This window comes from Numida meleagris, chromosome 3 (genome assembly GCF_002078875.1).
Source record: "Numida meleagris isolate 19003 breed g44 Domestic line chromosome 3, NumMel1.0, whole genome shotgun sequence".
Classification (NCBI taxonomy): Eukaryota; Metazoa; Chordata; class Aves; order Galliformes; family Numididae; genus Numida; species Numida meleagris.
The window spans coordinates 43938019-43950035 of record NC_034411.1 but is presented as its reverse complement, the minus strand read 5'-3'; the positions used below and the strand labels follow the sequence as shown (position 1 = coordinate 43950035).

Below are 12017 nucleotides of genomic sequence, written 5' to 3'. Positions count from 1 at the left end.
TTTTCTGAGGCTTCAGAGACGCATATTGGAACAAAAGCAGAATTTGCATAACAGGGATTGAGAATGGTTTGTGACACCAGTATTCATTTGACCTATTACAAAAACTAATTTATATTAATATTTTTTCATAAATCGTCATTTACTATTGTAAATCTATTTTATCTCATAAATGTGTAATGAATAATCTCTGGGTTAGACTTTTTATAACACATTGAAATAAAAACAGGTGACATACAATAAAAACAATATTTAAAAACAATTTCCCTGGCTCAGATAAAAAAAAGAAAAAGGCCTAGAAATTTAGCAAAAAAATATCTGGATGATTTAATAAGTACTTCAGGATTTTGAAGGAATCATTTTCCATGCAAAATAAATGAATAATACAGTACGCAATGTGTGGCTGTGCGTCAATTTGAATGAAAATCATGTTGTTCTTTAAATCACGTAAAAATACTGACCTTCTCCAGCAAAATGTACCAGCTTGTAAATACCTTGGATAAATTCAGCTAGTCTCACTGAACCATTCATCATCAGAAAAAAGCACATGGTTAAGTGGTTAAGTTCTGCCGGTCAAGACTTACATGAAGAACTATTCTGCTGGAGTTCTAGCCCAATTCCCTAAGTTTTTTTTTTTCTCTTTTTTTTTTTAATATTCTTGGTCTTCTTTTATTCTTTTTTTTTTCTTTTTTTTTCCCCTCTTAAGCTTGATTTTTTTCCCCCACATCATATCCTGAATAAAGTACCAAAATGGTCTTACAGCTCAGTGCTAGCTCCCACAACCCAGCACACCAACACTGCAACACCTCAGTACACTACTTGGTTCTGAGATTTTTGTGATCCAGTGAGTTAAAAGAAAATTTATCTTTTTTGGAACTCAAGTGCCCTGTTGCTTCTGTGGACAAGACAGTATCTTGTAGGATCACTACTATGAGAAAGGGCTACAAGTAATCTCCTTTGCAGTGTGTCAGATGCAATTCGTCAATACCCTGGGCCTTGTTAATCCTCTCAGACAGCTCCAAAGCTGTAGGATTGAGCTGAAAGCTGAAGTCTGGAAACAAAACAGTCGATAGTCTCATCTCTTTCTTTTGCTACCTATCTGGATATCAGCATAGGTCTACAGTGGGAACAGCCTTCAGTGGTTTGAAATGCTCTTAACTCTCACCACACGCTTCAAAATCTCTCTTATCCCGTTTCTGTTTCCAGGAAACTAACAAAGAAACAAACAAACAAAAAATCCCCTAAAAACTATTCCAGAGCTGCTAGTCTCCTAAATGAGCTACAGCAACAAAGTACATTTCTCTGAGAAATGTGTGATCTATGAGTCAGGCATACGCAATTCTGTTCTTTCCGTCCATTTATTCTGTCTCTGATCAATACTGAAACCTGACTGCAAAAGCCAACAAAGCCCAATGGCTGTGACCTCAGCATCTTTGCTGTGCTGTAGCTCTGGGGTGCAGCTTCTGTGTAACTGTGTACACTGTGTAATGCAGTGTAACACTGCATTCTTCTTTTTTTCCCCCAGGTACATGGAGGTGCCTAATGAAGCATCACTCAGAGCTGCAATCTTTGAGGTCCAGTTCTCCTTAATAGCACAACAATGGCTCTTCAGGGCTTATATTCAGGAAACAGTGTTGTCCTTTCAAGCTGTGTTCACTATTTCTCTCCATTATTGTCTCAGACACATAGCTTTCAGTTAAAAGCTCCTAAAGACTTCCTAACTAAGAGACAGCTTATTTCAGGGCCTTTAAAACTCCTTCAAGGACTTGTAAAAGAAAGATGAACAAAAGTTTCATAGGCTTTGCGTCAGGTGCCTCTGCTTTTCAGAGAGCTGCATTTCAGCAGAATGGATTTATACTTTCCCAGCTTGGAGTAGAGAGCCCCTTATCTATGGAACGTGCTGCTGAAAGACACTGTTGCTTTCAGAAACTAGTGTGTCTGGTTCAAAATGGAAATTCTGTACAATGTTTTTTCATGACCTTTTCTCAAACGGACTCCTCATTTCATATAGGAAAACCATACTGCTCTTTTAAGGAGAGAGAGAAAGTAGGAACACCTTGATTTTGTTGCCATTCCATAACTATGTCTGACATGCTTTAAAAGTACCATCTCTGGAGGAGCTTGAATGCAGCCTGCAAATGCTGTGTGGCCAATTATCAGCATTAGTGACTACAAACCGTAAAGCAATGTGTTTCCATGGGAAACTGAAGAGGCAACTGCAGGAAGATGGTGTCACCACTGGTTATATGGCTAAAGGGCTGTGGGTTGCAGAGGTCAGCACCCCTGCATTTTTGGAAGACTCACAAGCATGTTTAAGCCTTGGGAGACACCGCCAGCCACAGCCTGGAGCAGCAGAGGACAGCAGGAATGCCAAGCTGATACCGACCAAATGCACAGGGCAGCTGAGCTCTCCAGCTGGGATGACCACTTGGTCCCATCTACATGTCTATCACTCCTACAGAGTTTGGGTGTAAACTTTCTTCCCATTTCCAGTAAAGGGAAAGGCTGCAGAAATGCACTCATAAACATAAGGTTCAGTCCTCAAGCTCTCTCCTGAACTGACTGTTCTTATGGTTTCTGTCTGCAGGTTATCTCCTGTCCCTCCTCTCTCTCTCTGGCCTCAGAGAAAAGCTCAGTATTTTATACCTCTAAGTTAATGAGCTAACCTGCCTGACCTGACTATCAGGATGAATCAGCAGGCTGGTTCTGCACCTCCACGCCTTACCCGCACTCTTTCTTGTGGATGTAGTGTCATTTAATACTACTTTTTTTTTTTTTCTGTATTAACCCGATGGCAATTATAACATAACTTAAAAACATGAGGTGATCATTATTTACTTAAGGTGTGTCTCATAGTCCAGCTGCATCCTAGGTGTTTGCTATCATCTGGATCAACATCTGGATGGACAACATCTGTTAGTGGCTACTGGTTAGTGGGCAGCCATTTCTGTCCTTTTGCATAACTATGTAAAGTGTATCCTGGAGTGGAAGCTCATGTTGAAACCAGATTCCTAATTTAAATGTAATACACTTTTGCTAGTAAACCTACATAAAATTAAAACTTAAATACCAACAACTCACATCTACGCCTACACTCATTATAATTCATGAAATGATTTGTTTTACATAAAATTAATAACCCCATAATATGTGTGAAATGCCAAAGGCAAATCACTGAGCCAGGTAATTCAGAACTTAGGGAATCCTAAATCTAAACCTGCAAATGTACTGAACAGTTAATAGTTAATAGTTAATAAGCTATAGCCTTTTCTGCAACTTCAAGAATGGTATTTCCTGCCTTTCTGTTTGCTTAGTGACTTAAATTCAATGACTAATTTATTCATAGCTGAGAAATTTTTGGCTGCTGAAAAACTGGATAGCTTATTATCCCCTTCCAATCCATAAATATAAATGAGGTGTAACAGGATGAGATCTGCTAGTTCTAAAATCATGACAGACATGATGATCAGAAACTATTAGTACAATCTGTTACTGATGGACAATACTTTCTTTGTTTAATGAAACAATTAGTTGCAAAACCCATTTCAATAAAAGGATGTTTTCCCTAAGTAACCAGCTACTTAAGGTGGTTTAATTTAACTGAAACAAACAACTTCACAATGTTGGGTTTGTGCTTTTAATTGAGTTGCAAATTCCATCCAACTGCATCTTGACAAGAGACACAAACAAGCGGATAATCATAATAAGGTAAACAGTAAATGTATTGTTCATCAGATTTCTAAATTACTTGTTAGTCAGAAACAGACTAAAGTTATATCAGACTATGCAATGGCTAAAGGCATGAATATAGATACAATTTATTCACCTGCTGGACAAAAGGAAGTACCACATTTAGCACAAAGATTGTATTTAGGTGAAAATCAATATATTCCCGTGGTTACTAATTAGGGAAGTCCAGCATACTTTCAGGAAAGTAACTAATAAGTTAGAATGCAAAACAAGATAAAATTTATTATTTAAAACTGTTTCCTCTTTGTTGATTTAAATGATGATTAAAAATGGTAATAGCAAGTAATCTACCCTGGTCAGCTCCTGCTTTTGTTGAGAAATGCAGCTGAAATTGTTTTTCTGTGGCAGAATATATCACATATGAAAAGAAAATCACTTCTTTGTCATCATTTATCTATGTGGTAATTTCTTTAGCACAAAGAACCCTTTTACTGCGCTGGGGAAATTCTGCAGAATGGAAGTTAGTGGGTAAGCATCTCCTAAAAATGGAAATGGTCCAACATGACATCATTCTGCTGTAGACTTCTAGCTTAATTTTAAGCCAGCTTTAAGATCATTTACATGTATGTAATTTCTTAATTACCACTGAGTGCACTTTTTGTAACGTTGGCATAATATCCAGTAATATTATTCACATTTCTTTCATCAGAACAGATGCTTACAAATACAGTAGCACATGGAAAGCTGCCAATTTCATTTGAGCCACTGAATTGTTCTTCCTATCATTCAAGTTTCTTAGCACACGTTCACAAAATAGAAGAATTTTAAAGGAACAAATGATAGTAACTTGCGTAGCAGTTGTTGAAAAACAAATTTCTTCATCTCAGCTATCTTGAGTCACCTCTGTGTGGGAACCTCTTCAGCACCCCTTCCAATATTTCCCCTTGCAAAGTGAAAAATAGCCACAATCCTGTCCTTTAAGGGCTGAAGTGACATCCCTAAAGACCCATCGCCTTCTGTAAATCCATCTAATAAGAATAAAAGAGTAACAGAAATGCAAACTTACCTTGACAGCCTGGCCAAGAAGCAACTTGTATGGGATGAGAAGCCTATTCATATTTCAGCTTCCTTCCTCAGGGCACAGAATGGCAATGCTTTATAAGACAGGGAGGCAGTGTTCATACGAAAGGCATATAACAGCAAATGCAGTGTATGAAAAATAAAAATTCAGCATGCTCCACATGGTCAAAATAAAACTTATTAGCACGTTAACAACTACAGTCCTTTTGTGCAAATAGAGGAGGACATGTTAAACAAGGAAGGTACGTGTTCAACATGTGTAGAGCCACATCCTGCCAGTCCATTTGCCTTGCCATTTCCCTGGCACAGCATGGTAGCTGCAGGGAGCACAGTGCCAGAAAGCAGAACTTTGCTACAGGGAACACCTTACTTTTCTGTCCGAAGCAGGGGTCTTCATGTGTCAGTGTCAGTGCCTTAGTCTTGGGGAAAACATTGAGAATACAGTATCAAAGTGCCCGAGTATTTTTCCCATTGTTTGCAGCAAATGATCGGGAGGGTCTTGAATTGACCATCCATTAAAGAGCAGCTAGTAGACATCACTGAAGGAAAATCAGAGTAATGAGTTTTCTTTCCCTTAAGAACTGCTGTAGACAATCTGTACTTAAACTCTCCATTAATTGCATCCATTCTCATTCTTGGTAGAGTCACATCTCATAAACTGTAGGAGGCAGCTCCCCTCCAATATGGACTCAAATGCAATTCTGTGAAGCAAAATGGAGAGAATGACACCCTGGAAATTAACTGCTTTTAAGGCTGGGGACAAATTATTAACATTTAAATAATCTTGCCCTCTAGGCCATAGGCAACTGCACTTCAAAGCCAAGCAAACAAGAGGCTGCTCCACAATTTGCATCTGAATTCAAGGAAAAGAGTAGTACATTATCTCTGCATATCTGTGCTGGTGATATTTAATTCTCAGAGTTAAGGAAAGAGACAATTTTGTCCACATAAACTTACTGCTCAGTCTGGGTTGTAAATTAAGAGGCAGCCCCAAGTGTCCTTTACAAAGCTATTCAGATGGGCCTAATAAAAACATTAATGGCTTTTGCTGTGATCTATCTGTCTCAGTAGGGAAGAAATAGAAATGTTACTGAATATAAAGAGTTTGATGTGATGTGCTACTGTATGAGTCACGCAGTACCTAAGAAAAAGTTCAGGACAAGGTATCCTTTATGCAAACTACGTCACTTCTAGGAAATTCTGCTGTCATTGTTTGCCTCCTCTATCTTATACTTGGTCTTAAATTTAACAGAAATCCAAATGAAAACTAGATCATTCTTCCCACAGGATATTCCCGTACTTTCGTATCTGATTTGTGTATAAATGCCTGAGGGCATAGGAGGGGATTAAGAAGAGGAATACAGGCTCTTCTTGGTCATGCCCAGTGAGTGGAAAGAGGTAACTGGTACAAACTTACATGCTGGAAATTCCACTAAAGATAAGCAATACAAAATTACTGTGGGAGTGGTCAAATACTGGCACAGGGTGATCAGAGAGGCTGTGGAGTTTCCATCCTTAGATGTATCAAAAATCTAACTGAATGTGACCCTGCATGACCTGCTCAGAACACTACATCAGACCAAAGATCTCCAAAGGTCCCTTCCTCACCTATTCCATGATTTCAAAGTTCCAGGAGGGTTCTAAGGTAACAGTGCAAAACAGAGACTATAAGATTCAAGATCAAAATAATCATGTCAGTGTTCTTGTATAGATGCATTTTAGCTCACTGAATCTAAAATATATGTTTATTTTCTGATAGGCTCAGCACCGAATTACATCTGCATCCTTTATCTATAATTATCCCTGAGGTAATCACCATTGTTACCTTTAAAGGCCAGCCTATCATTTACTTTGATGCCACTTGTCCTATAAACTTGGGGCACAGCTGTGTAGAACATAAGTGATAAAATATCCAAATTGCAATTTCTAGATCTCGGCAAAATTTTCTGTGACTCAAAAGCAAAAATTTTGATTTGGGTCATGAAACCAAAAAATTGCAGTTCATTGTACAAGATGACCGAAATGAAATAATTTAAATTTTCTTGATACAAAAATAAAATAAAAACAACCAAGCACAACATATTTTTGGAAGGAAGCATGATTATTTTCCCCTTATCTTGTAGAAACTGAACTTTCCACAAGAAAAAGAAAAAAGAAAAAAATATACATATCAATACAAAGCTGCCAATAATCACTCATTCAACAAAGCGTAACAGGAAACTCTACTGTGCTTCACAGTCATCTTTGAAATCTTATTGCCTACTCTACACTGGAAAAGGGGCCACTCCAAATTAGGAAACTCCCACAGAGCGCCAGGGAGAAAAATACTGGGGGAGGAGAGAGTCAGTATTGCAGTTCTACTGTCATCCCAGGGTCTGGTTACTCTTTTATGTGGTAGAAGTTAAGAGCTAATAATGTACTACATGCATCTATCCCATTTGGCAGCTTGAATGAAAAATATCTGTTCATGTACATGCTGACAAAAAATCTAAGGATCAGTGGAGGATACACTTGCCTGTGAAAAATGACAACTCAAATGGCTCCACAGCAAGATAAACCATCACAGCCTACTACCTGCTCCTACCTCTGCTGTTTCACAGGATACTGCTTCATCTTCTTGCTTCAGCAGCAACGGGAGCCAACCCAGCCAAAAACCAGTCCTGCAAAACAAAGAGATGATTTTTCAAGCTGATCCATTTCCTGAACAGCAGCTGCCCATTCACAAGGAAGTCAGCAGGACCACAGGGCCAGGTTAAGCGAGGAGCAACGACAGCTTCAATGAGATCAACGTCAGTGGCCACTGAGCAGGTTTCAGGCTCACAAGGTCGTGCATGTGTGTGTAAGGGAGACCTTTATCTTTATAAAGCAGAGGGTTGTTAATTAACTGGGCAAGTACTGGCATTTGCTCTAACGGAGAGAGCTGGCACCTCTCAGGAAATGAAATGATGTTTAGTTCAGCCAAGGGAGAAATTGTAGAGAGGAAGATTAAGCCTTTATGTACCTCCTGGAGGACTTCAGAAAGAAGATGGACTATAAAAGCTAGCATGCTCCAATGGGTTCCTTCTCCAGCAAGCAGCATGAGGTGCTAAATGCACACAAGTCTAGGATCCCTAAGGAGGCATACAGCAGGAAAAACTGCAGTGGTTTGGCTGGACAGGGGAACAGATCCTTCTGACTGGATCACATTGTTCCTCTTCTCTTTTAGAACTGTGATGTTTACACTGGATTTGTACAATTTTTCCTTTCATCTTGCTTGAGTTGTGCATGATCCCAAGGCTCCTGCATAGTTCCTCACTCAAAGGCACGGCCAAGTCACAAACTATGGTACAAAATGCCTACATGAACTTCCCTGCTCCCAGCCTGATCCCGAGTAAGCAGAGAAGAATGAAGAAGCTGCTGCTGTGGCCCTGGTGGCATGGTGTGAGATTGCAGGTATTTTTCACATTCTTGTTGCACATTCCCTTTTTCAAATGGCAGATTCCCATATCCTCTGCATTCATACAGTATATGCACTTTTTTTGAAAGAGAAAAAAAATCTCAAACCACCTTAGAGAGACAAAAAATATTCAGCAGTTGATCCTTTGTGACATTTATGTACACAAGTAAAGAGCAGTTGCCATATATTAAACACAATATACATTGTAGATATATTTTATATCCCTGCTGTTCTTGAGGAATGAAAGTGCTTTTGAGGACAGGTGTGAGAAATTAAAAATGCTTGGATTGCATAGGGAAAGATGCTTCTGAATAATGTTAAATTTTTAATAACTTGCAAGTTGTGTCATCAGCAGAACAGCAGCAGACATGAGAAAGTAGAAGAACTGCATGGAAATCTCTCCACGCATATTGCTCTTGTTCACTTTCATTTTTTCCTTCACCAATCGTCTTGAAGGATGCTGCTGACTTCAAGTCTTCTGCTGTTGTGCGTCATGTTGTGCTGATCACCTGCCCGCACCCAGGAGATCTTGAGGCAAGAGGAGTATACAGGTTAGGAATAAGAGCTGTTTGAAGGGAAAAGCCATCCTCTCTTACAATTATTTTTTCCCCCAACAAAGCAAGCAGAAGTAGTGGTGATTTCTCTCTAGCCAAGCTAATTGATTCAAAACACACCTTCCTTTTTCACTGATTAATAATAATAATACTGAAAAACAGTATTGGTCTGCTTCCTAGTAGAAATTAAAACAAATACAGGTTTAGGTATTGATTCTTCTTGTATAAACAGCTGCTACAGCTATTTTCTCTCATCTTGTTAGTCTGAAGAGGGAAAAAAAAAGCAAGCACCTAATATAAACTACTGATAGAGGAAATCTGCACAACGTAAGGTGCAATATTCAGCTCACACAGCTGGAGTTCACTTGACCAGTTCTGTACTGAAGATCCGAGTAAGCTGGCAATTGTTTAAAGACACCTACTTGCTCAGCTAGTCAATTATTCACAGGTACAGTGGAGCAAGAAAACAGCTTCTGTTAGTGTGAAATGGTCATCTACATCTATAAATGACTTGCTGTAAGATCTTTAGCCACTGCTTCCCTTCTCTGTGCCTAGCGTTTTGCTCACCTGGGTTCACTTGCGCTGAGCAACTGCCTCTTGCTGTGAAATTTGGAGCACCACAGACCCTTGATCTAAGTCAAGGCCTTGGAATGCTGCTGTTCACAGTTAAGTAATAGCTGCTCATTGTTCCCTGTTGTAAGATGCAACATCATCCTTCCCTCGGTGGAATGGGGCTGAGCTGGAGCTGAAGGCAATTAACCAGTCCCTGACTCTGCCAATGGTGCTTCTGCACAACACTGGCTTCCCACCAAAGATCTAGCAAAGAGCATCTCAGCCTCTTTAGGCAGTCAGTAACTCTCTAAAAACAAGAGCAAGAACCATAACCTGTCTTTCACCTCATGTCCCAGTCCATTCAAAAGATAGACATTATTGTGTCACCGTGCTTAATGAGGCTTTTGTAAGTCCATTAGTGTTACAGTGTTCATCTTCTGCAGTGATGACAACCAAAGGTTTAGAGGCCAATGAAACTAAAGTTTGTCAAAATACAGGTCTAAATGTTTTTGAAGGCCTGTTTTGACATGCTAAAATCCCTATTTATTCACAACAATAATTTATTGCAGTCTCACACCTCTGCAGGAGGTGCTGTCATATTGATAGGACTTAAATCTCACATGCCTTATATTTGTTTGAAGGGTTTGCAAGCTCTTTATCTGTTTTATTTATTATTTAGAGACTGCTGTAAGCATTAAAGATGCTTTATGAAATACAGTAGAAGACAAGGTCTCTGGCACCAAAGTCCTGTGATCTACTTCACATACAACACATGGAGCATCAGTTTAGATGCAAGTGTGTGTAAAGGTGTCAGTTATGTAGGAAAAACAATGTACAGGTTTTCATTAAAGAGCAAAAAAGACCAAAATTCTTGAAAGACTTTCACTGATCTTTTTCCTTTGAAAATCATAAAGTGATACGTACTCACAATTCAATTTTTAAGGTACAGCACTAATGAAAGCTGCCAGCATGGAACATTTGTGCAACTTTACACTAACAAGCCAAAGGTTGAACCTATTAAAAGGACGAAAGAAATCTATCTGAAGGCCATGGATTTCATATTTAAGTTAAGTATAATTACAGAAACAATTAAAAAAGCTTTTTTATTCTACACATATATATATGCTATATGCAAAATTTCTAGATGTAACAAAGGTCTTAGAGGTTTAATTGTGTCTGTTCGTATGAAAGAGTAATCTTATCACAGCAAGGTGTGGAAACTGCGGTTTGAACACCCAACCTCCAGAAACTTCCCTCCTTTCCTTCTTACTCTCTCCAGACCCATAATGGATACAGCACTTACTACACCGTCTTGCAAGACATTAGATTTTTGGGTAGGTATGTGCTGCTCCTGCTCTTTTTTTCACATCACACCACAGTTTATGCTAAATATTAATTGTGCACATGCACTGCATATTTGACCTTGAGAAATATATGTCATACATAACATAGAATATATCATGTACACATATATAATACATACACATAAATTAATATATATTATACAGATATGTTCATATATGAAAAGTCTCATCATAAGCAATGGGCACACTATGGCATTGTGCAGAGTTCAGGGGAAAAGGAAAGAGTTTGGACAGACTGACTGTTGTAATGTCCACTCTTGAATCAAAAGAAATACAGTCTTAAATAGTCTAATATCAGCAATATTGAACTAAAAATCCGGACAGTTGAAATCCCTTCCCAAGACTGAAATGCACATATTGCAAGAATAACAAATAGTTACTCTTGCTGGCATATTTTTACCTGCCGTAAGGGAAAAAAATAGACATTAGATACAGTACCTATTGCTCCCTCCTCTCAGATAAACAGTTGAGATCATTATTAGCTTGTATTTGTATCAGAAGGAGATTCCTTGGGAAAAGGCTGCACTGAACTCACTCTTCTGGAGTAGATTTTCCTGGATTTCATATAAAGCAGCAAGCTGTTGGGAATTAAGTTTCTGTTAGCTCCAAAGGTCACGAGTACTTCAGTTAACGTAATGGTGTGTTATAGAGAAAGGTCCATAAAAATAAACCCTTTCCTGCATCAGAAACAACAATTTTCTCTTTCGTTCACTAGTTGTGCATCTTCAGTGCTTTTGCACTAGAAATATTTCTTAATTTGCACAGATACCAGGGACCAGCATCTGCTCATTAGCCTAGCAGAAATCCAACATAATTCCATGGGATTTAATCAAGTAACTATAGCTTCACACTGATATAAAGACCACTCTCCTAAGAAAAAAACTGTCAGTAGAATGTTATCTGTTCTTTACATTTTAATACATTTTAATACTTCAGTGAAAAAAAAAAATCTCAACAATAAAAAAGTACTAAACACTTTAGAAAGAGTCTGTTTTGTCTTGTATCCAGTTGACTACCAGTGTACAATTACATGAACATAGAAAGATTAATTCTGTCATTGTGCAACACAGAGCAGTTTGTGTGTAAAGGAGCATATCTGCATGTGCTGTGTCCACATATTTGTTGCTGGCAGTGCTAAACAGTGAGTTGCCATGCTGAAGTACCTGTATTTATGTGGTAAAAAAACAGACAGAGCTGAGAGAGGCATGTGCATTTTCCAGGTTAAAAAAAGAAAAGAAAGAAAGAAAAAAATCATTACTGATGACTGAAACTGAAACTATGCAATTAAATGCACAAGATAGATTGTAGTGAAAATTAAAGGAACATGAGAGTCATTTGCAAAGC

General features: G+C 38.5%; 1 long non-coding RNA gene across 2 annotated transcripts in view; it reads right to left on the bottom strand.

The window, feature by feature from the left end:
• Positions 1-12017, bottom strand: part of LOC110396771 — a 238708-nt gene that overhangs the window by 18386 nt on the left and 208305 nt on the right. For both annotated transcript variants that reach the window (XR_002437239.1, XR_002437241.1), the window contains exons 2-3: positions 7352-7427; positions 4754-4841 (exon numbers count right to left, since the gene is read on the bottom strand). This is a non-coding gene — a long non-coding RNA (uncharacterized LOC110396771). The remainder of the gene's footprint in view (positions 1-4753; positions 4842-7351; positions 7428-12017) is intronic.